The sequence below is a fragment of the Lichenostomus cassidix genome, chromosome 3, assembly GCF_008360975.1.
Source record: "Lichenostomus cassidix isolate B80296 chromosome 3, HeHo_3.0, whole genome shotgun sequence".
NCBI lineage: Eukaryota > Metazoa > Chordata > Aves > Passeriformes > Meliphagidae > Lichenostomus > Lichenostomus cassidix.
The window spans coordinates 8,456,176-8,479,818 of NC_139483.1; the positions used below are offsets into that span (position 1 = coordinate 8,456,176).

The 23,643-nt window shown below is 39.3% G+C and overlaps 1 long non-coding RNA gene across 1 annotated transcript in view; it reads left to right on the forward strand.

The window, feature by feature from the left end:
* LOC146438984 (uncharacterized) overlaps positions 1-23,222 on the forward strand; it is a 212,051-nt gene extending 188,829 nt beyond the window's left edge. Inside the window, exon 3 of the long non-coding RNA XR_014851222.1 lies at positions 22,960-23,222. This is a non-coding gene — a long non-coding RNA (uncharacterized LOC146438984). The remainder of the gene's footprint in view (positions 1-22,959) is intronic.
* The last annotated feature ends 421 nt before the right edge of the window (positions 23,223-23,643 follow it).

The window sequence follows — 23,643 nt, forward strand, 5'->3', positions numbered from 1 at the left end:
TAGGGGGGATCTGAAAGCTGAAAAGCTACAAACAGTGGTGAAACAAAAATGGAGATGAACTTGTTTCAGGGTAACACAGACAGCCTCCCAGTAGATAGTAGTGTCCATTGCATCATGCCAATGAAAAATCATTGAGAAATGGAGAAGAAAGCATGGGCATGCTCATGGAGCCTGATGAACTCAATTATAGTGCAGTAATATTTCCTGAGATGTGGTGTGAGAGTTCAAGATTGCATCATTACCCGGCAGTCAGTGTTCTTTTACTTCATGGTCGGTGGCTTTGAAGTAATCCTTTTTATATTATTCTTCACTGAATGTCCCAATTTTGGTGCTGGAGTCTGGTATTCAGACTCCTGTGGGCTCTAGATTTTATGATGACTGTTAGTGATTTGAGTCCTGAGTTGGCAAATGGCTCCACTTCTGCATGTCTATTTAGGCTCATGGAACCAGACAGGAGCCAGACATGAATTGAGTCCAGAAGATTCCCAATTAAGCAAATGTCTCTATGAATGTGTGTCTTTGTAGGATTAACTGCAAAAAGTCCTATATTGTCAGTAAATTGTGTTTTCAGAGCTGGCTTTCCAAAGGCACATGGCATCAACTTCATTCCCTTCCTACCAAGGACAGTAAGTGTTATCAGTGACCACAGCCACAAGCACAATAAGCCATAATCAAGCATTTTCAAAATTGTTCCTGAATTATTTTGTTTCTTGAAACTGAATCTTTATCATATTAAGCTGTGCTGAACTCTGCTGGGAGTCTATCCTGAGATAATGCTTATCTTCTAGCGTTTATATAGAAACTTAGCCTTGTACATGCAGATGGTCCCTGTGAGCTCATGTGCTTCTCCCATGGCTTCCTTCAGATCAGGTTCTAGGTTTGGCTTTCAAGGGTTTGAGAAGTGGGGAAAGAATCCTAGATAAGAAGTCAAATTCACTTTGTAAAGAACTGGCCAACTTTTATGTATTGGCTGGGGCAGAAGCATTTCCCTGAACAATCCGGAATAATTTCCCTTGCTAATTGCCAGTCTCTAAATCCAGGATATGACAAATGGGTGCCACATGGCATCTGGGCAAATGCTCTGTACTCTGGATCAAGTGTCCAGTCCTCAAGAAATGCCCTAATTCTGGCAAGAAGGTGATAATTCAGGAAGTATGAAAACACTCCTTAAATTACAGATGAAATTTTAAGCAAATCTATGTAAATTGTCAGTGCATATCTTAGTGGTCTCCTGAGGATGCCATGATTTACCTCCTCTCTTTTCTCAACGTTTTTTCAAAAGTTTTTTTCCCCCATGAATATTTATGTCGATGCCTCATTTGCTGACTGAATTTCCACTCTACTGGAATTATGCTTCCCCATAGTACACGCAGGAAAGGTGAGCTGTTAGAGGTGAGAAAAAGAGACTCCATGACCTTTAGGAAATAGCAAGTGGCACTAGATAAAACCTGTTCTGTGAGGGGTTACTTATGGATTGGTTGGACATAATTACCAAAAAATTATTATCTCACTGCAACAATTAACTTGTGGCAGATCAGAGTCCAAATCTCCAGGAACTCCGAACTTTTGCAAATTGGCTTTGCCCATTGCCACTCTAAGGCAATGAGTAATTCTTAAAATAGGCATGAGTGATAGAAACCTCATAATTCGAGTTACGAGTATGGACTTATTTACAGCTGACATTTTTTTTAAAGTGAGTTGTAAATGTTAAGGTGCTAGATTCAATGCTTATAAATGTGTTTCCTTGGTGATAAAGCTTTCACTAAGCATGTTATCTATCAGTGCTATCTTATATGCAGACAAGAAATGATTCACTCTGTATGTTATAGGTCTCCTGCTTTAAAATTGAATCCTCTATTGACTAATGGCTAAGAAACACAGAAATCAGATCCACAGCTGTTTTTTCTTAAAAGTGAAGTTTTGGCAAAAGCACCGAAGGCTTTAATGCATTAGAAAAGTGTGCATTTTTTAAAGTTGTTTCACTTCCTATTTTCTCTCTACAAAACTCCCTGAAGTTAGGAGTTTTCTTGTGTTTCATCTTGCAGTTTCAGCAGAACAGGGCTTTGATTTTGCATGCCCCTCTACTGCTTATTAAATGCAAAGAAGATGTTAGTTTGTGGGGGTACACAAATTAAAGAAGTAAACACAGAATGAAATCCTTCTGGGAGAAAAAAACAATATATCTGAAGACTGAAACAGTGGTGATTGGAAATCTCTTCAGTGGAAACATAAAAATTACTTGGAAAAGGTGAGGTGGGATGGAAAGAATGAGCAAAAACCTCCTTGCATTGACAAATATGTCACTTGCATTACAGTGAGAAATGCTGGCCCAGTTGATATCAGAACGGGTTTTACCATTCTTTCCACTTAACCTTCTCTTGTAAGTAAAGTCAGGGGGAGTTGGGCCACTGGATGTATGTGAGTAATTACCTGGTCATCTCTGGTTTTCTCTGGCCTCCTGTAACAGGATGCTCTTACATGTCATCCGCTCCAGCACAAGGGTTAGAAGGGTTCCAACACAGAAGATACAAAAGATGCAATGACAGAGGCCTGCTGCCAGTGAGACACTGCTGGTCCCAAAACACCCTCATCCTAGGACACGTGACCCCTCAAGGGTTTGAGAACTATAAATGGCATAGGGTTATGTGCATTAATTGCATCATAAAGTAGCAGGGCCCCAAAGGAGACCTGGTCTCAGCTATGCTATGCCTGGGACAAACAATTAATGAGAGATCCTACAAACTCATTAGGCAGGACAGGAACAGAGTATTAATCACCCATTCTCTGTGTTTGAGCCTTCGGTTCGAATATGTCCATTGTTTCCATAAATAGCCTATGGAGTGAAGGGGAATGGATCTGATTTTTCCTCAGCCCTATTGCCAGTTTCAGGGATTGGCTGTTCTTTCCTTCTTGTGTATACCAGCATGAGCTCTGGAAGCCCCGTTATTGCACAGAATTCATCAAAGACATTTAAATATGGTTTTCACCTCTAGTTTCAATTTTTATTTCCATGGTTTAACTTTTTGACAGCTGCTGTGTTGTAAAGTAAACTATGAACCATTCTGTTGCCAATGATCTTAGTTTTTTTAAGTAACCTGCTAATGACCTTGCATCTGCAAAACTGTTCTACCCCTTTTTTAAGAATGTTGTTTTGGGGGCTTTGGATAGACTAACAGTAATACAAGAAGCTGTTCCAGGGGAACTGAGTTTCTGAAGCACAGAGAGAAACCTTCTGATCCTGCAGCTTTTTTAAACCTCTCGTTGGCCACTTAGGAAAAATGAGCCTTTGCTACTTGTTTAGCCAGCCATAGCCCAGGCTGTAGCAACTCTGGGGGAAAACAGGTTCCCTGGTGTGTGGAAATGACCCCACACAGGTCTGAGCTCTGTTACACAGGCTGTCTGACAGCCCTACATCGCCCTGCACGGCCCTCTTGTGTCACTTAGGAAAGCTGTCAAGGGCTGGCATTGCTTTTGGAGAAACTGGAGCTGCAGCACAGGGCCACCACACCACAGGCCAGCAGGCCAGCCATGCAGAAACCTACATGGAGACTCCAAAGGTTACAGGCTGTAGGGATGGCTTGATGTGCTCCATACCTCATGGGCATGAATCTTGTAAGACCATGAGAAATATGTTCGTTGCTGGGTGGACATGAACGTAAATGTCCATATAAAGATCTTTCATGTCAGCTTCCAAGAGGACTGACACCCTGCAGATGGCTCTGATTAGAGCCCAGAAGAGAGGAGGAAGTTGCAGTGCCTCCTAGAGCCCATACTGCTGCTTTTGGATTTGCTGCTGTTGCTGTCTTAGCTTTGGAACAGCTTTTGCTGGAGCTGTTCCCTAGATCCTGATTTTGGCATTGTTTTGTCTTATGCTGTTTCGCCTCAGTTTATCTTTGGAAATGTCCAGAAATGAAAGGGGCACCACTTTGTCAACAGTGCAGAGAACAGAGAGTTTGTCTCCATTTTTGGTTGGCCTTGAAATTCCCCTTAATTTGTATTGTCATTAGATTCTCACTCATATCACCCACTCTGTCTATTCTGCTTAAATATACTACCTCCAAACATAATAAATCTGAAAAAATGTGCCTATTATTTTTCTTTCTAAATCCTGTCCAAAAAAAATGAAGCAGGAATATAGTTCTGCTATAGGAACTGGTGATTTGCCACTTGATTTTCTCCCCCTTCTTCCTATTTCCCTTTGTTTTTCCCCATATCTCCAGGATATATAAACGCCTTGTCACTCTCACAGCTCTTCTCAGCTATGCAGCTGCCTGTCAAGGAATACAGGGTAAAATTCCTACCATTACCTACTCTTTACACTCAGACAAGCATTAGGCCAAGATCCAAAAATATGATTTGCTTGCCTAGATTTTACCCATTCATGAAAAAATTTGTAGTTTAAGAGGACACAAACCATACCAGCTGCCCTCTAGCCTAGAAAATTCCTCTAGAACATCTCTCTTGGACAAAACGCCTGCATCAGAACAAACAAATATAAGTGGATTTGAAAGAAATTAGTTTCATCAAAACTTTGGCTGGATTTAGTAGAGAGCAGTTTCCTTTGTGAAAACTGTCTGAAAGTGGAATGAAATGAAAATAAGTATTCCTCCTGTTTCATCCTTGTCCTGATTTATATTACTCAATAACAATAGAAAAGGAGCAAAGGATTTTGTTGATTCCTGAAGGAGTTTGAAGAAAGCACATCTCCTGTCTTTTTATTTAAACATTTTAAAAAGTGCAAGACCTGAAACATACATTATTGTCAGTATTTAGTGTCAATTTTGTCAATAGTTGTGAATTTATTCTCAATTACAAAACTGACACATTTTTCAGGTTGTATTTTCATTAATGTTATTTCCTTCCTCCAGGCTGAAATACCTTAGAAAAGATTTACAGATCTGATAAACAAAGCAATAAAGACAATCAGACAAGGTGATGTTTACTTTTCTAGGAGGATGCTTTCCTAGTCATGGGTGACATTTTTAATTTTCTGACAGTGGAGTTGTTTAGTAAGCACCTTTGGGTTCTTCCCCAGCCACAGCAAAATCTGCAAAGCAAATTCTTCCTTACCATTTTAGTGTGATACTTAATTTCTGGTATATTTGTTTCTCAGAGCCTGATTATGAGCTAGGGATTATGAACGAGCTATAACGAATACTCTAATTTGTTTTTTTTTTTTAAAAAAAAAAACCAAAAAAAAAACTTCCTCTTTGTCATTCCTCATTTTTTGGTCTCCCTACAAAATCTTTCAAGGGCACCTGCAATTCCACCAGACACCAAAAGAAGAACACAGGCAGGTGTAAAGGTGTTGTGAATGCCCAGCCGTTCTGTGGCTTTGCAGGGAGCATTGAGAACACCAGTTTTGATTTTTAAATATGCTGTTGCTTTGGCATTGCTGGGGGGGAGGGGAAACAAGTGAACATTATGTAATTTTTTATATATATCCATTGTACTTGCCTGGATTCTCCTTAGTTGATATATGAAGCCTTCATGATCTACAAGATAAATAAGCTAATAGATACATCAGTTAAACCAAGTTGAACTGAAGTGTCTTAGATAATAAAGCTTTCCGTAAATTCTAATTCAAGCAATTTCAGCAAAAAGCATAACAAGTAGCTAATCTGGGGTAAAAATGTTTTTTATTTCAGTACCATGTTCTTCATAACATCCTTCACAGATGCTTTAATGTTATTTTACTCTTTAGAAAAATATCTAACAACATGATTGTCTCACACCAGGCATAATCCCAGTGGAAATTAAAATTGCATGCATTTTCTCATCACTCTTTATTTAACAACTGGGAGAGTTTTAATATTTGAAACTCAGCAAGAAAATTGTCTTGAAACACAGAGATTCCTTTGGGGTAATTTTACTTTTGTTTTGTGTGAACTTTAGCTGAGCAATTTTTTACAGTAATGCGGATCTGTGGATTGAATGGCAGTTAGCAGGACTTTCTATTATGGGCTTCTCACCTAATATACAAGAAAAAAATCACAAGGAACATTCTAATCAAACAATTTGAATCATCTGGCCTTATTAATAAAGATGCTCTGTTTTAGATTTTTAATCATTTCTTTCAAACCCACATCACTGGCTTTAAAGGTGAACCTGAAAGTGACTGTATATTCCTGCATAAACAGCCGTACAGTTGTGACATTTCTCAATTTTCCATTTTTTTTTAAATTTTTTTTGTAAGTGAGAGGACATCTGGCATGCCCAAGACATCTAACATTGATGGCATGTATGGGATGTGGTAATGTAGTTTGCTTGACTCAGAACAGCAGTATCAGAAAGGATGGCTCATCTACAAAATGAGCTGCTTGTTTCCCTTCAACAACTGAAGGACAAATGCTTGCAGTGCAAAATGGCATTACAATAGGCTCCTGCAAGTGATCGTAGAAAAGAGACAGTGGATTTAGTAGGGTTGATTCTATCAGGTGATTTCCATTAGAACCTTGTTAGTTTTGCCTGTAATCATCCCTTGAGAGATAGGCTGGCTAGCAAGGCACCATTGGCTATCACACAGTGGCTTCCAGTATTCATTATTGCTCATATCTCTTCTGCAGATTGAAGATTCAGAGGTCATTAAGCACCTTTCAGAAACACTCCAATCCCAGTCAGAGAATGTGATTGTTGCACGGCCTTGCATTGGGTGTCATTGCTTGTGTTCACATGTTCAACAAAGTAACATAGAAACTCTTGTCCCTTTCCTTGCACTCTTGATGTTTCCATCCTTAGCATTTCTGAGACAGAGACCTGCCAGTCCCTATCAGGAATTTGGGGCTTTTCTCTTAAACGTTTCTAGCAAAGTTAAAACAGCAGTGTCCAAGGCCTCTCTTAATGCAGAGCTTTACACTGAAGTTAAATCAGTGCCACTACATTCAAACACAATTTGCTTCTCAGTTCAGATGATTTCACACCAAAATATATGCTCAGATATTTCTTTATTTCATAATTATTTCACTCTTATTGTAATATTTTAATCCTTTCCTGTGTATCTTAATCAAGACATCTTTTTCTTCCATTAAATGTCTCACAGGAATCTTTTTACTAATTCTTCAACAAAAAACAAATATCTCAGGCCTCTGACTTGTTTCAGGCATTGGATCTACCTCTCCACTGCAGCTTTAGCAAGACCAAACAGAAACAAAAAGTACTTTAATCCTGTGCAAAGATACAAGTCAATATTTGTCAGACCAGAACATTCATCAGCAGACTCCATTTCAGTGGTACAGCAAGTACATGTGTCTAAGTGTTTTTCAAAAGTCAAGTTTTTCATTTCAGATCAGTATCAGAACTCCTAAAAAGTCAGAAGCTCATTCCACTGTTTGTTTTGGCTTTTTTTTTCCCCTGCACCTGAACTGAACACTAAGATTTCAGTATCCTGGTAGTGGACGGAAAGACCATGTTTCTGAAAAAAGAAGGTTGTTGGTAGACTCAAGGTAATTTCTGACCACCCTTGTGATCTTTATGCCATTAACAGGGGCACTGAGGTTGTTGTCAGCTACCTGTGTGCAGCCCAAGAGCACCTGGAGGGCTATTATGAGCCAGTTATTGTCAAATCTCATGGTGTTCAACCACACAGTCACACGTGAAAGGTGTGCCTTCAGAGCAAAATTACTCCTACCTTCTGCCCAGGCAGCAGGCTCTGCTAAGCCAGGGGCTGATTTTACATTCTGAGCCTTTGAAAGTGAGATAAATTGGTTGAGGTCAGCATTGTCTCTGTTCTGTTTGTGCAGAGCCCAGCACAGCAAACACCAGCCCATAATGTGGTTCTAGTGTACAGTGGTGTTGTGGACAGCTAGACATCCATATCAAAAATCAAATATTTCCTACTGAAAACCCCTCTCATCACCTTGTCCATGCTCAGATTTTGGTTTTTGTCAGTCATAGGTGACTCTAAGGAGTATCCACAACTCTATCCAGATTATTCACCAAGGCTGCCAGGTATTCTGTTTGCAGACCACATTGATTACCCTTTTAAATATTGCACCTCTCAATATCGCAATCTCCCAACCCTATCAAAGTCATCATGATTGTTTCCTAGTGTCTGTGACATGTGTTTTAGCATGACTAACAGAAATATATTAAAAGATTTCCCTTTTATAAACCAGTACTTTAGGAACAAAATATAATCATACTGATAGAAGTTGCTTCTGCCAGACAGCATTTCTTTTCTTATTCTCTTTCTATTCTAACAAGCGCAATCAATTTATTTCCACATTTCCTTGTGAGATTTTGCCTTCTGGGTAAAGAGCATCCCTCACCTCCCCTTCTCCCCCTTTTCCCAAACCTTCTTCTGTGCTGGGAAGATGGAATGTATACGTGATATTGCTTTCAGAAGATATATTCATCATATATCACAGGTATTGTCATTATGATGTATTAACATAATGCATCATCCGAGAGCTGTCAGGATGAAGATTTATTACCCTAAAATAAGTTATGATGAGACACTGAGGAATGGGTTGAGAGAATTTTTGTTTATATTTCTAAATTAAGGACTTTTAAAGTAAGTTTTAAATTCTCTTGCCTTCATGAAGTAGTAGAGTTAGGAAGGTCACAGAAGAGAGGACTTCAATCAGAAACACCAGGACTCATAGAATAAGAATGCAATATTTCTTTCCCTCAGGTAATTTCTGAGTTCTGCAAATTTTTAGTGTCCAGTATAGATGAGTGTTAGTGGGCAGCCAAAGTCATTTTAATCAACCTGAGCCACCCTTTATTGTTTGTCCTTTAAAGAAAACAGTCACCAAAGCATGAAGACTTGAGCCAAAACAGGCAAACTGTGTTAAAATGGTAAAAAATAATTACATTTTAGTACAAAAGGCTATTTCCTTCACCAGGTGTGTTCAGTGGACTTACCATAAACCTGATAGCAATACCCTGAAACCAGGGAGAGCTTTTCAGCAGGTTTGCACAGCCTTTGGATCAAGCCCCTTCTTTGCATCATGTGGTGAAGCCATGAAACTTGGCACATTTATAGCATTGTAACATAAAGCCATCTGTGTACAAGTACAAACTTTTCCTCATTGCCAAAGTGCTTAATGTAATTACAATCAGGCTTGCTTCTCCTCTGCTCAGTTCATCCATATGCTGAGATGGATGAAAACTTGCACTGGTGAAGAATCCCACAGCATGTGAGTTCATGTGCCTCTTACAGCAGTGTGCATTGCTAACCTTGTAAATCTTAGGCACTTCTGCATTTTAGGAATGCACGTGAAGTTACAGGATGTCTTGCAGGAAAAGTGCTTGCAGAAATGTGCCCAAAAATTCAGCCTGGATTCTTTTCTTGCAGATGACACAATACACCTGGCTTAGGAGGTCAGTTGTCCTCGATTCCCTGTATAGCCCATGAGGAGTCAAGAGGTGTCACACAGTTTGGATGCCTAAGATGGGAATTGCCTTCAGGAGGCGACTTTTTGCTGGCTGGAAAATAAATGCAGAGTTCCTGCTCGCCTCACTCACTGCCTAAAGGATGTTGTACTAATCCTGAGTGTTGGCAAGCAGCTGTAAAGTAGTTGCTTCATCTTAAAATTCAATCTGTGTTGACCTCAATTGTGTTCAAACACAATGTTATCCCGTGGCAGTTATTGTATCCTTGCATTTCCTGTATTACGGTATTTGCATGCAGTTTCTTTAATCTAGATGTAATATTGGTCAGTGTAAGTTAAACACCAAGGTTGGTTATAGGTTAATGAATGCACTGTGCTTGCTGCTGACTGACATAATTTCTGATAGGTGGTACACTGAACTTGACCCTACAGCCTACAGACATGTACTTGACTTTATCAGTGGGGATGATATAGCCAAAAAGAATATTAACATTAAAAAGAAACATATGCAGTGCATGCGTTTGCAGGCACAGGGAGTATGATTTCAGGGAAAAAAAATTGCTGAAGGCAAAATGTGGTTATGCCAGAAAAGTCCATAAATTTCTCTTCTTGAAGGAAAATAATGATAAGCCACCTAATTTTGGCCAATTATAGGAAGACAGTTTAGTTTATTCCTTAGAATGTAGGTGTGAAATGAGTGCCAAACTTATGCAAGTTACATCTACCCAAAGTCCTTAATAAAATCAGCTGCTATGAATATAGAAACACCTTTCTTCTTCCATAAACCTCAGACTGGCTTAATCATGTGTAGTGGCACAGATATATTGGCTAGAGTCAAATTAATTTTGAGATGTTATCAGAAATGGGTATGTACAGATGCTTCTGAAGCACCTGCACTTTGCAGATGCCAAATAACCAGTTTCTGCACTTAGAGAAGGCTTTACTGGCTCTCCATTAGGCTGTGTAAATACACATTTATGATTAAAAATGTAGTCCTCTGTGTGGATACCATATCTCCATCTCAAATCCAACAGGGATTTGCTTTTCTAAACCGAGATGTAAGAAAGGCACAAGATTTTGACGAGTCAAAAATTGTAGAGCTTGTACTCACGATCAACTAATTTGCTTAATGGCAGAAGGTGGGTCTGATCCTCTGTAGTGTCAGGGGGATGAGCTTGTAGGATCACCTAATGAAGCATTGGAACTGAGGGAAGATTTGTGTTGGCATCTGTAATCTGCTGGTAATTAGTTAATTTCTTAATTTTATGATGCCAAAAAAAAAGGACTTCTGACCCCTGCTGCAATTGTTAAGAGGCAAGTAAATCTTTCATTTGAAGATTTCTATGGGATGTTGTCACATATGTTGCAAATTAGAAGCTGAAGTGATGTTGGTGCATCAACGTTGGAGGTATAAGGGGTGTGCCCAAACTCCTACCTCTCTGTGAGTAGGGTTTCACTCAAATTTAGTGTTAGTAGTGGTGGTTGCTCAGATCAACAGTTAAAACAATCTTAGGTCAGTACATTTTAAAGGAGGTAAAATATCTTGGAGAGACCATATGAAATCTATCATGGAAAACCACTGATAACTCCACATCTTATTAGCTTCAATTAAGTATTTCCATAGAGAACCATGGAACTGTTTAAAGTCATGATGACACACACACACTTTGTTCCATCCAAAGAAATAATCTGTTTTCCAGATTTCCCAATAGCCAAGCTATTTTGTTATTGTTTTTTTTCTTTTCCTCCTTTTAAGAGAAATAATTTATAAGAATTTATCTTGGGCTTGCTACAGATTTAAAAGGAGAAAAAAGGTTTCTTCTGTCCGACTTTTAAATTGTATGCATGACCAAAGATAAATATGTTTTTTATTTATAACTGTGGATTGATGCCAAACAAAGCCTTTCATATGACACACCGCTGCTGTAGTAGAGGAGCACTTAAAACAGTTCCAGTCAAGTTAGGCCCCAAGACTTTTCATGCAACTTCACGCAAAATAGTTAAGACCTTTCATTTATTATTTCTTTTCTTTTCTTTTGAACATCTTCAAAGGTTACAAGTGCAACATGCTTAGAGGATGCCAGGCTTCTTCCTGTCAAGCTGAGATGGTCTGAAAACCACATTGAGACATGGAGAAACTGCAGCCACCACAGATTGCAGATGAGGGGTTTTCCTTCTCAGGCTGTAGATCTCTCCTGCCTTTCCCTGCTTGGTTGGTTACAGATAGATGAAATTATGGATGGAGGCTGGCAAAGCAAAGATTGCTGTGCTGTTTTGAGACTGGCATGGAGGGGCTTTGACAATACTGCTGGATAGGAGTACTTGCGCAGCTAATACAAACAATTTGTAATTGTCAGAGCTGAAAAGTAAAGACATGATTATAAAGCATGCCCAGGATCAGCTTATGTCAGCTTTAAATGATTTAAAAGTCTGGTGTCTGGAGCTGCATCTTACTTGCCTGTAAAACTCCTTAAAGAAGACTTAGAGAATGGTATAAGCATGTCTCTCCTTTCTTGTGCATTTATTGTGCAAAGGAAGCCTTTGTCTAGCTGACAGGAGACAGGTTTTTAGGACAGATGAGAAGCAAAGACTTCCAGATAAGTACAAAAAATATGGAATTTTCAAATATAAATAGAATGAGATAATTGCCTGGTAACTATAACTCTTAGAAACTACTGTTTGTCATTGTTTTATGCAGGGAGAGGCTCTGAATAGTTAGGTACTGATGCACCTTGGGCATCTGATGGTTTTGTGCTGTGCTTGGAAATCGTTTTTGTGTGGATGTGAAGAAAGCCTGTAAAGGATGTAAACTGCTCCAAGAGAAGGGAAGTAGCATAAAAAAGCATCCTCTGTTACCTGGAGCCTGCCATCATTACGGCTGACCCTACCTCATTATCCCCTGATATCTGTAGCAGACGGTGACCTTTGATGACATGGCACAACAGTACTCCAAAGAGATGCCTTCCTTTTAATTTTGGCTCCTGAATGCCCAACACAGGGACTTCTTCCCCATGCTGTATCCAGCCTTCCTTTACTGAAAAACATGTACAAAAATTAAAATGCTACTAAATACTGCTTAGCAACCCTGTTTAGGTATGAGGTTGCATTTCCAATTTTGCTGGAAGAACCTCTGTCTTCCCATCACTTGAGAATCTGGAGTAGGCTGGAAGCAACTAATTTACCATGTAATAAGATAGGTTCCTGTTGACACAATTCAAGGGCAAAACTATTAAGTCATTAGGGCTAATGTTGTAACATTCTGATACAAAGGCATGGCCAGGGCCTTTCAGATGTACCTCTGACCTTTTGAGGATTAAGTTTCTTCGCAGTTTATTTTTGGTATTTGGAATCTGTTTTTTTCCCTCCTGCTTCACATGCATGGATCTGTGGTCTTGTGCAAGGTACAGCTTGTAGAGCAGCTTCTGCAGCCCTGATTTGTCCCAGTTTTATCAAGGAAGATAAGGATAGAAAATTCATCCCATTCTTAATCCTGCAATACTAAAACTGCATCACGTATTCCTTTGCTCAGCCCTGCCCATGTCACAGCCTGGCTCATGGGGCTGCTGGTAGGAGGGAGTCAGGGAAATAGAGGTGGTTCTCAGGATTCTTCCACAAAATTAGGAGGTGAGAATTGGTTAAAACAATCTATTTAGATGCCATTTAAATAGATAGAATATAAATGTGTCTTGCAATAGCCCTCTGATATTTTGATCAGTAACTTTTGTCAAATTTAGTGGTATTGCTAATAAGCAGATGATTGTTTCAACCATTGCATTCTCCAGCTCAGGAACAGGTCTGCACTTGTTTCAAGTGGTCTTTCAACAGGTCTTTCACTGGGAAAGCTGTTGAGTAAGTCCTCTATCTGAAATTTGTGACCCAAATCTTTTAGAGTATATAAACAGCCCAATAACTTGTACCAAGGCCTGAATATTGTTGCCAAAGCTACTCAAAATAACACACTTTTAAGGCATTATTTAACGAGGAAGTCTCTTTTTGCATGATGCTTTTGTTAGTTGTGTAGGAGTGTATTCAATGATGTGGAGAATTAAACAGAAAAAAAATCTGAGGATGTTTTAAATTTAATTTGTAAGTTGTTTTTTAAGTCTATCTTGCTTATACATTTAGCTTGTTCTTTTGAAGTGTTGGAAAGAGTTCTCTCTCTTAAGGAAGAATTAGCAGACCATTCTTTAGAAGGAACATCTGGAAAGCAAGGTGTCCAATGAGTTTGTGGCAATAAGCTGTGGAATGTTTTATTTCATTAATTTATGACATATTTTAGTTTTGCATTGTCTTTTTAAATATGATGATGTTGAGGAAATACTGTATTTCAAGAAGTTCTGTTTGACTTTATTTTACTTTTGCTTTCAATGACTTTAAATACAACAGTGATGTGAAAAAGGAAGTCGGAGTAAAAAAAATTCTGCTCTTAAGTCTGTACATGCCAGCATAGGTCTGGAACGGATGCTCGTGGCTGAATTAATAAACTCTGACTGTGGAGGTTTCAAACATGAATTCTGACAGACCCTTCACTATGACAATACTAGTGGGAGTCACAATAATATCATCTGCTGCTGAACATCGCTAGTATGTGAGTGCTGTTGTGCCAAAGGTTAATATGCCAGTTTTATTTCCTTCTCTCTACAGCTATAATTTAAATGAGTTGCACACATAAGTGATGTTATATGCATAGGGTTTTGCATTAAGTTTGCTATGTCAGATTTGTTTATAAAAATCATATTTTGAACCATTTGCCCAGGGGCTCCGTTCTGGGAAGCTGCAAGCTGATTTCTTTTAAAGAGGCAGTTTTCATTTTCCACGGATTTTCAATACAGGGTTTTGGAGCTCTGAACAGGGAGCTCAGTTTTAAACTCAGCGCTTGCCCAGGTTTACAATTAGGTTTAATTACTTAGCAACAGAGAGTCTAATCTAGTTTTACATGTGTGCCACATGACCCTTTCCATACCTTACTGGGATTGGAAGGGCTACCTGCCTCTCTTGGGGAAAATTGCTTCCAACATTTTGGAGACCGTTTACAATGTTTTTATTCCTATGCTGCAAAGTTAACTTTGCCCATAAACCTAATAGTCACACAGTAGTTAATAAGGGGCAGAAAGTTTTATAGTCTTTTCCGCAGTTGTTAAAATCTTGCTACTGTAGGTTAGTCTTAGCCACACAAAACCTATCAGTTGTGAAAAATCAGATGCTCTGTGTTGGTTTATTCTTGGAAACCAATGGAAGAGAGGACCTTGCCTGAGAATCTAGCTGAACGTAATGAACTTGGGGATTATTTAAATTGCTTGGCTTGTACTATAAACACTCGAGGGCTTGCCAGCAGTGCACCTTCAGGATGTGTGACTTCTCTAAAAAAAATCATTTGGGATTTTTTTTTTTCAGAATCCATTGCAATTAGTGGCACTATGGCAAAGGATGATTTATTAAATTGCCTTTCAGTGAGAGGAAATAGATTCCATTAATGATGTTGCACATGTATTTTTAGTCAGGTTCAGCAAGAATAATTTTCTAGCTGTCTCTCTATGTTATGTAAACTAAGAGCATTCCCAGAGTACCAGCTGGATTGTCCTTTGGGTCTTGTAGACCTTCAGAATGATTTTGACCTTCTCCTGCTAGAAGAGATGCTGATGTTCACCACTGTACCAGAGGAAATCAGGTACTACTCAAAGTTAGTGAGATTTCTCGACTCAAACCTGAACAGAAATGGGCTCAAAGTAATTAGAGATTGCCTGCTAGTACCTCTTGGGTACTCACTTCTTCTTGTTCCTTTACCACATTGTCAGGGAGTAGGAAAGGCTAGAGCTGGGACAGACTGGTCATTGGAAGGAGCAGCTCTGAGAAGGAGCAGTTCACAAATTTCTCTAAAAGGGGAATTTTGTTTGCCTCTGTTAATAACTAAACTGTTACATTAAAAAAAAAAAATCCAGCCCTTAATAATCTAGAACATTTTCTCAGAAGGTACCTGTTCTGCTAGGATGTGGAAAAGTGGTATACAGATTAGTATACAGTAGTGAAGAGTGGGGGCAGATTGGAATAAGCAAAAGCTTATTTGTTTCAAAACTGAAATACTATGGACACTGTGAGCTTTCAAGAACAATGATGCTTCATGCTGTCTAAAAGAGCAGAGTTCTAATTACTTGACTTCCATAATCGTACTTCAGTGCTCAAAATGTGATTTCCTTTAGATTTCATCTTCCACCTGTGTTGCCTGAGATTGGAGATTACTTTCTATTACATTTCTGTAATGCATTTGCCCACACATTACCAGTGCATACTTTGTTGCTTACATCTTAACATTGTTCTTCCACACCACCTCTGAGAGGAGGCCAGTGGGTTATCTTGGATAAGTTTGGCACTATCAACACATTGGGATTTGCATCCTCTGAAATCTGTATGCAGTCAATGGAGTACAATTTAGTGGGTTTGGTGTTGAAGTCAGTGGGACTTTTAAATGCAGTGAACAGATATTTTGACTATGATAGAAGTGAAGATTGTGTTGTGTTACTGGTGGACAGATGCTTCAAGGGGAAGAGTCTGTGGACAAGGATAGACACTTCCCTGTGCACTGTGCCAAACTATTACCCAAATACCATGCTATAATCAAAGTCTAAAAAGGAAATGGTGCTCTTCACTCAGTATTTTCTGACCTGTCGCATGGCTACACCACTGGATTAATTTTGAAGTACATATATGGGAGTACTCATGTAATTATCTGTCTAAAAATACAGCACTGCCATTTCTGGGTTGGTTTTGAAAAAGTGGTTGCATAAAGCTTTATCAAGATGCTTAATACATTGTGCTGTGCTCTTCTTGGGCTGGATTGTTACTGGGAAAATAAACTTAGCATGGTAGTGGTTTCAATGCCTTCAGAGTGTGACCCACTCAGTGCTCTGGATGTGATGCTGCACATGTCTGAAATTCCCACAGCTGGCAGGCTGGATGCTAATGGAGTGGGAAGGGGTAGGAAGTAGAAGCACACCCCTGTGCCTAGCTGTTCCCACACAGCCTGGCTTCCCTGCTCCTTGGGGATCTGCACACCTGCTCTGGTGCCAAATGCTTTCTGCTTAACCACACGGGTATGCCAGAACACCCTCCTTGGTGCTTTGAAGAGGCTGTGGGGAGAAAGAGGGAAAATTCCTTCCCTGAGATGCTCCTGGACACCCTAGAACTGTGTAGAGCCTTTGGCATAGTCTGCCCCAAAGGTACAGCCTGCTGCTGTCTGACAGGCTGCTCCTATCAAGAAGTTAAGCATTCCTCTGGAAAACAGACTTGTCTTTGTGCAAAGGTTTGTTCTCCTTGATCCCAAAACCACTGAAATCAACAGTGTTTTGAAGTCAATTTCCACTGATTTCCATGGTCTGGAGATTAGATTTCACTGCCTTTTCAACTCTGAATCTCAACAATTCCTTCCTGCCTCACTCTGGATCTTTTTTCCCAATTGCAGGATAAAAAGATGCTGTTTAACATGACGAGATCTAAATAACTGGGCACTGTAGATGGAAAGTACAGCTCTATTGTCAGCCCCATTCCACAGACAAGGGAGCTGTGTCTGAAATCATACCTCCAAATTGCAAAGCTGAGGACAGGATCCAACTTTCATTCTGTAGATATCCTAGTATGAGGAAATTTTTCAGCTTCATTTTAATTTGCACATTTTTCCAAACATGTTCCCTTATGCACAGTCTCTTCCAAAAACAGCTGTGAGCTGTTGCATTGCTTTTTTTTTTCTTTTTCTTTTCTTTGCTAGTTGCAATTATTAACAGTTTGTGAGCAAATTGATTATAGGTAAAAATATACTAATAGGTAATTGAGCCTTTTTATTCTTTCACTGTTAGAGATAGAATAGCACAGGGAAAATGCACTGGTATTTTCAATCTGAAATTGAGAATTTTTTTTCCAAAGCTGTGCTGACTTACAAACTTCAATACTCATATCTTTGACTAAGAATTAGGCTCCCTAAAAAACAGACTGAGACCCTTCTCAGATTTTCCATTACCTAGGAAGTATCCTTAGTTCAGCAACCAGTCAGGGAAAGCAGCTGGAGAACAATATTGTAAGTGACATTTTAGAATCGTAGTTTTTCGGTATTTATCAACCACTGTATTTTCAGCTTGAAGGTACCAATGTTTTTGTGTCGCGTAATAAATTACAGAATGTTTACATGCAATTAGGTGTGTGCCTACGGAGGAGAAAACACTGGGAAACAGGATTTTCCAGAGGCAGTAGCTAGTTCAGAGGCCCAGAGCCACTGCAGTAGCTGTTGTCAGGGAGGACTGAGTGGCAGTTCTAATTACCAGTGTCTGCACAGGTTTCTCATAGGAAGATACAAGCTGTCACGATCCCTTGCCAATCACATGAGAACTGACCTAGGGAGAGCATCAGCTGAAGGTGAGTGTACATATCCAATAAATCCAGTCCCCATTGCATTAGCTTATTTTTAGTATTGTCCTGAAAAGACATTCAGCCCGTATCATAAAACCTTCAACTGAGCAGAAAATACACAGAATGATGATGACTTTAAATTTGGGTTCTTGCCCTCTGGGGCATGAATTCATAGTGCTTCAGATATGATTTGATAATGTACTGAATGCTGAAAGAACGCAGAATCTCTAGATGAGTTCGTAAAGACAAAGCATTTCTGCAATGTCAGTGCTCTCCTAATCAAAGGAAGCAAAATAAATTTTATTCTTAATTTTGCTCAAAATGTTGCACTTCATTTGCAGTGAAACCATGCTCTCTGCTTAAGATATTTCTCAGAAACAGAACATTTAAAGTTAGCATGTAAATTTATGCTTGCCACTGATACACCTTTTTCTGATTTTTTCACCTTCCTCCATTGAATGTATTAGAGACTTGTTCTTGAACACAGTTTAGACAATACATGTGTCACAAGCAATGATGAATCAAAGAAAGAAAGCATCCAGAAAGGGAAGTTAACTAGACAGGTAGGCCCTCATCAGCATCACATTCTGTTCCATAGCTACAATAACAATAATTGAGGCAGACACATGGATTTTAAGTGCCTCTTAAAGAGGAAAGTTAGGGACAGACACTGTGGAAAGAAAATTATATACTGAAATGCAGCATCTCCGTTTTGCAGCTGCCAACCTTCCTCTGTCAGTAGCCACAGCTGTTGCCTTTTCTTCTAAACTTAGCAGGGAATGGGTGAAGCTAAGGAAAACAGGGCAGGCGCTTTAGCTGATAAGGAGATGTGGGTCCAAGTCCCTCTGTGCAATCAAAGGAAACCTTTAATAAACTTGAACTCCTGAGAGAGAAGGGATTTTGTGTGTGGGCAGAAGGTGATTCTGGGGAGATGTGTGCCTGTCTCGTGGGTGGATGCACTCTCAGGATGCTCCTTGAGTCCCTTTGTGCACCATTAGCTTTTCTCCAGTTCTGCTGTTTGGCCACTTGTGTTTTGTCCATCTTGGGCAGCACTTCTCAGTGTCAGCTTTCCCAGCAAGTGAAGGACAATATTTGCCCAAAAAAGGAGGAAAACTAGTCTCTGCTTCTGCTGCTGATTGAATGTGGCCTTTTAGCATGTGGTCCTCAACCCCAAAGTCAAACCTGGTGGATTCCAAATTTGGAGTGATGAAAAGTACAGGCTTGTTATATCAGAACTTGATGTCACTCATACCAGTTTTCAGTCAGAGTCTTGTAATACTCTCAGTGAATTTGTGTGGTTGTTTTTGGGGGGTTTTATTAGTGACAGCTTTAGACAGAATTTTTTTTTTCTCCTGCCTTTGGGTTGTAGAAGAAAATGTGGAGACATGATGTGACATTAAAAACAAATGCAAAGATTGAAACAAATAATCCACCATTTGTGATTTACTTTTTCAGTATTTTTTTTAAATGAAGTTTTATACGTAAAAGCCAGTTCTCTGCTCTTTGATCTGCTGCCTCAGGATTTTTGAGTGATTTGTCTTTCCACATGACAGTCACCTGCCAGTGGTGATTTGGAGAGGGGAACAAAATGCAGATGTAGGTAGTAGAAGACATGTTCCTCCCCCTGTTCTCATAGTCAGAAGTAATCTGTGCCTTGGTCATGAAGGGTGTTTATGGTGCCAGGGTCATTTGATGTAGCATGGGAGGACTCTTTAAGGTCACAAAATCTGGTGTGGTTTTGCCCTGGAAGAAACAATCCTGGGACACAGTTACCTGCTGAATGTCTTTCACCTCAAAAGGATGCAGTCAGCTCTAACACAGAAGTTGGGAGTGATTTAACGTGAGGTGTGGATAATCAGGAGAGAAATTGAAATAGAACTGCCTGACAATAGGAATATAGCTCTGTACTTATGGGTGAGCTTCTCTGGGGGATAAAACACTCTCTGCACAGAGGCCCAGATTGCTTCTGACTGTTCTATTGTATGAGCCACTGACTGCAAAGGAGAGAAGGTCCTATGGAAACAGGAAATGTGGATGTTTGTGTCATATACAGAAAATTTGGCCTGGCCTGCATGCCAGATGATATCCTTCCATCTGGTGAAGCTGAAGATGCTGAGAACAAGGAGAGGAGGAAGGGGACCATACCCAAGTTCGATCTAGGCGCAATATGTAGTTGAATGAAATAAAATATTTCTTGAAAAATGATTGATGAAGACTAGAGCTCATAACTCCTGCAGTAATTTTGTCACTTTTATCTTCAGGGTGGAGATCACTACATGCCAGGCTGCATTCCTTCATAGCATCTGAATCATTCTTATTGTCTCCACAAGCTGAAAATGAGAAACAGACTGGCAGGAAAGTTAAAATTTTCAAGGTGGAAAGAGCAAGGAATAGCCTGATTTGGTTTTGTTTTGGTTCTCTTTTTTTAAGATTAAAAGTTCCTGTTGCATTTTTGTGGATAATAATAGCCCATATTTATGATTCCTCTGTTTAAAACAAAACTAGTTTCTAAGATTTTGAAGATAAGCTAGAGCACCTGAATGAAAGGGCTTTCTTCAGTGCTGTCTGTATCCAGCCTGGCTTTCCGTGAGCTGCACGAGGGAGAAATATTTCCAAGGCACCAGTGGTTGCCATATCCTGTATGCAAAAAGATTCCATAAATGTCTGAAAACAGATGGAATGCAACTTCGGAGGAATAAATGGATTTTTAATTTTCTGAACATTTTGGATTCCATCTGGTTGAAGTAACTAAGTGACCTACTAGAATACTTTTACCTTTCTTGTATAATAGTTAGAAATACAGCTTGCATTGCTATTGACTGGCACATTCCCCGTTAGTTCATGGGGTTTTCTTGCTCCTACATTTGCTTATTTTTAATTCTTTTGCCTGTGTGTCAGAGGATACCTGCTGCACCTCTCCCTGCATGTCAGATCTAAATGTTGGCCCTCTCTCAGGTTATGGTTTATCCTTGCAGCTGGCAAGGAAAAGCTCTAAACCACCTGCTTAAGCCCACCTGGCAGTAGTGGGAGTCTAAAGAGGTAACATAGCTTAGACTTAACTTTTTTTTTTTCTGCTTCAAGCACTGGCACATGGCAAAAAGAAAAAAAATGTTCTTAGTTTTCCGTCTTGCCTAAAGACAAAGAATAAGAATGAGTAGGGGCTTTGTGTACAGGCACCAATTAGGTGGATTATTTCTGTTTATTGTTTTTTGTTACTGCCATTTAGAATGTTGTTAAATTAATAAGAGTAAATACATGTGTGTTTTTAAACAGGAAATGAGCACTTCTCTCTGAATAGGAAATACAGGCAACTTGAACTCACAAAGAAAGAAGTCATAAAATATACTACTTGATATAAAAAATTGATGTCCTAGGTTTATGGAAAAGACCATTTTTGTGCCTTTCACTTTCACTACAGTGAAAGGTAGAAACCAAATCTATTCACCCTCCTTGAGAGAGAAGATGGGTCTTTTAAATCACTGACTTTAAGCCTGTACTTTTACAAAGCTGATTATTTATGATTGCCATATTGCCATTCAGAAAATTCTATTGAGAATAAGTATTTCCATGCTGATGTTTAGAACTAATAGTTCACCAGCTGATACTTTCATAACTAATATTCACAATGTGTTTGGTATTAGTTTTCATACTTTTTGGCACTTGGGAACATTTCTAAGAGTTCTTGCTATGAATATGGATAAAACATTCCAAAGAATGGGGAACGACAGCCCTTTTTTTTTTTCTCAGAGGGTTTTTAGTGAGACTGTTTTCCACTTCTGGAACCAAGCATATTTGCATTTCATTAAAAGATGTTACATTTTAGGATCACAAGTTTCAGTCTAGCACAAAGCCTGAAATCATTGAAAATTTTCCCATTTGCCTGACACATTACTGCTGTGTAAAAAGTGTGTTTGCTCAGTCCTTAATAAGACAAAATATAGCATTTCCACTGCAAACAACATTTTTATAAAACTCTGGTCACCCTAACCCCATAATTCAAAGTAGGCTTGTCTCTTCTCCCTGAAATTTGGGATTATGAAGTTTCTGAGGGCTGGCAGAAGCACACACTGCTGCAGCCAGCAAAACTCTGGACACGGTGCAGTCGTGTTTTGAGTGTCTTTTGCTGGGGTCTGGGAATAAGCTTGCCTTGTATGGCATTGAGAAAACTGAATTCTCTTTTGCATTATACACTTATGTAATTGCATTACTGTCTCTGAAGCTTTTTTGCCCCCACAAATGATTAAAACTGTTGTAACACAAATTTGGACTTGGGAAACACATGTAAACCTCCTTATACAGAGTGTTAGTGGCTGAAAGACTCACAGCTGCCAGCACTGAGGATTTGCTGTTTTGTGATTTTCTAAGAGTTTAGAGTTTTCTAAAGAGAAATCTGTATCCTGCTAATAGTACTCATCACACGCTCTCTCATTAGTATAATTGAGAAAATTATGAATATAATGAAAACAGCTCCATCTAAGTTCTTCACCCACAGTTAATAAAATAGTATCTACCCTCAGAGACCTGGAATTTCTCTGCAAAAGCTTTTAGTTAAACAAAGCATTTTGTGTACCTACAGTAAATGTGATATTTATTTTTTCATTATTCATGAAACAACTTTAATGTCACTGCTGATTTTCCTGGTAGGGATGTTCAACTCCAGCATACCAGAGCTCATGCTGAGTTGTAGCTGAAGATGTCATTCACAATAAACATGAGCTGCTGTGACAATATGATGGCAGAAGGTGAAGAAGCTCTTTTCTTGTGCAAGGGCATGCATGTGTCTCTGTGTGTGAGGGAGAGAAGGAAAGAGATTTGATTGTGTTTACAAGATTCATTCATGGCACAGCAGGTAGTAGTCACATTGTAATATTCACCTTAACACAGCTAATTTGATTTTCAACCTGGTTATCATGCATTTAGACATAACGATACATGAAAATATGTGCTCTAGCAGTGCATTTTAAATAAGGTTGCATACTTTAAGTCGGAATATATTAGAGGTAAGCATTGATTTTTTGCAATTGCAGGAGTCCTGGAAAGCACTGCTCGGTGTATGTTACAAAATTACTAAGAGGAAAGTGAATTCCAATGGATAAGTCTCAGGGACTGCTAACATTTGTGGGCTGAACTCAACAAGATGGGCATCCCCATATTTGACATCTCTAAAGATGTACAAGTTTTTCCATTTTACAGCTTCACGTACTAATGGAATTTCATTTCTGAGTTTCAGGTTGTCTTCTGACTGGGAAATGAAGATTCAAAAAGTCCTGAGGCGTTTCTGCCCTTCCCACTGAAAGGAAAATGAACAGCCTGGTCATAGGATGAATGTTGTCTTGGGTCACCATCAAGATCCTGACCTGCCTAACAGATGTGACACAAGGAGAGAGGTATGATGATGTTTGTCAAGAGCAGAGCCTCATTACTGCATCCTAGGGTAGCCTGAGCGATAAGGGGATCTATCAGCAATTTAATTATAGTCATAACACACTAGCCTTCATGCGAGACAAAAAGGGATCTGCTGTTTGCACTGTGAGATTCCAAGCTCAATTTAAATTTAAAGAGAGTGGACGTGGTTGGGCATGCTTTTGTGAATCACCTTCAGCAGATTTGCACAAACAAAAGCAGGTATAATTCTCCTGAAATCAATAGAGTTGAGCATGTTTATATGAATGGGGCATTTGGCCCAAATCCAGTTGGAGTCTTTGCAGTATAACACCTCTGAATCTTCAGAGGTTTTCTTAGAGTCATTAATACTGAAGCTGTATTTACCCAAGGTAATTATCCATTACTGCTTGAGCCTGGCCCAGGAATTGTTTCACAACATGTTGCCTCATTAGTAAAATATAATGGGGGGGGGAAAAAAAAAGAAACAGAAACAAACTGGAAACTAGGAAAATAAGGGTGCTAAAAGGAG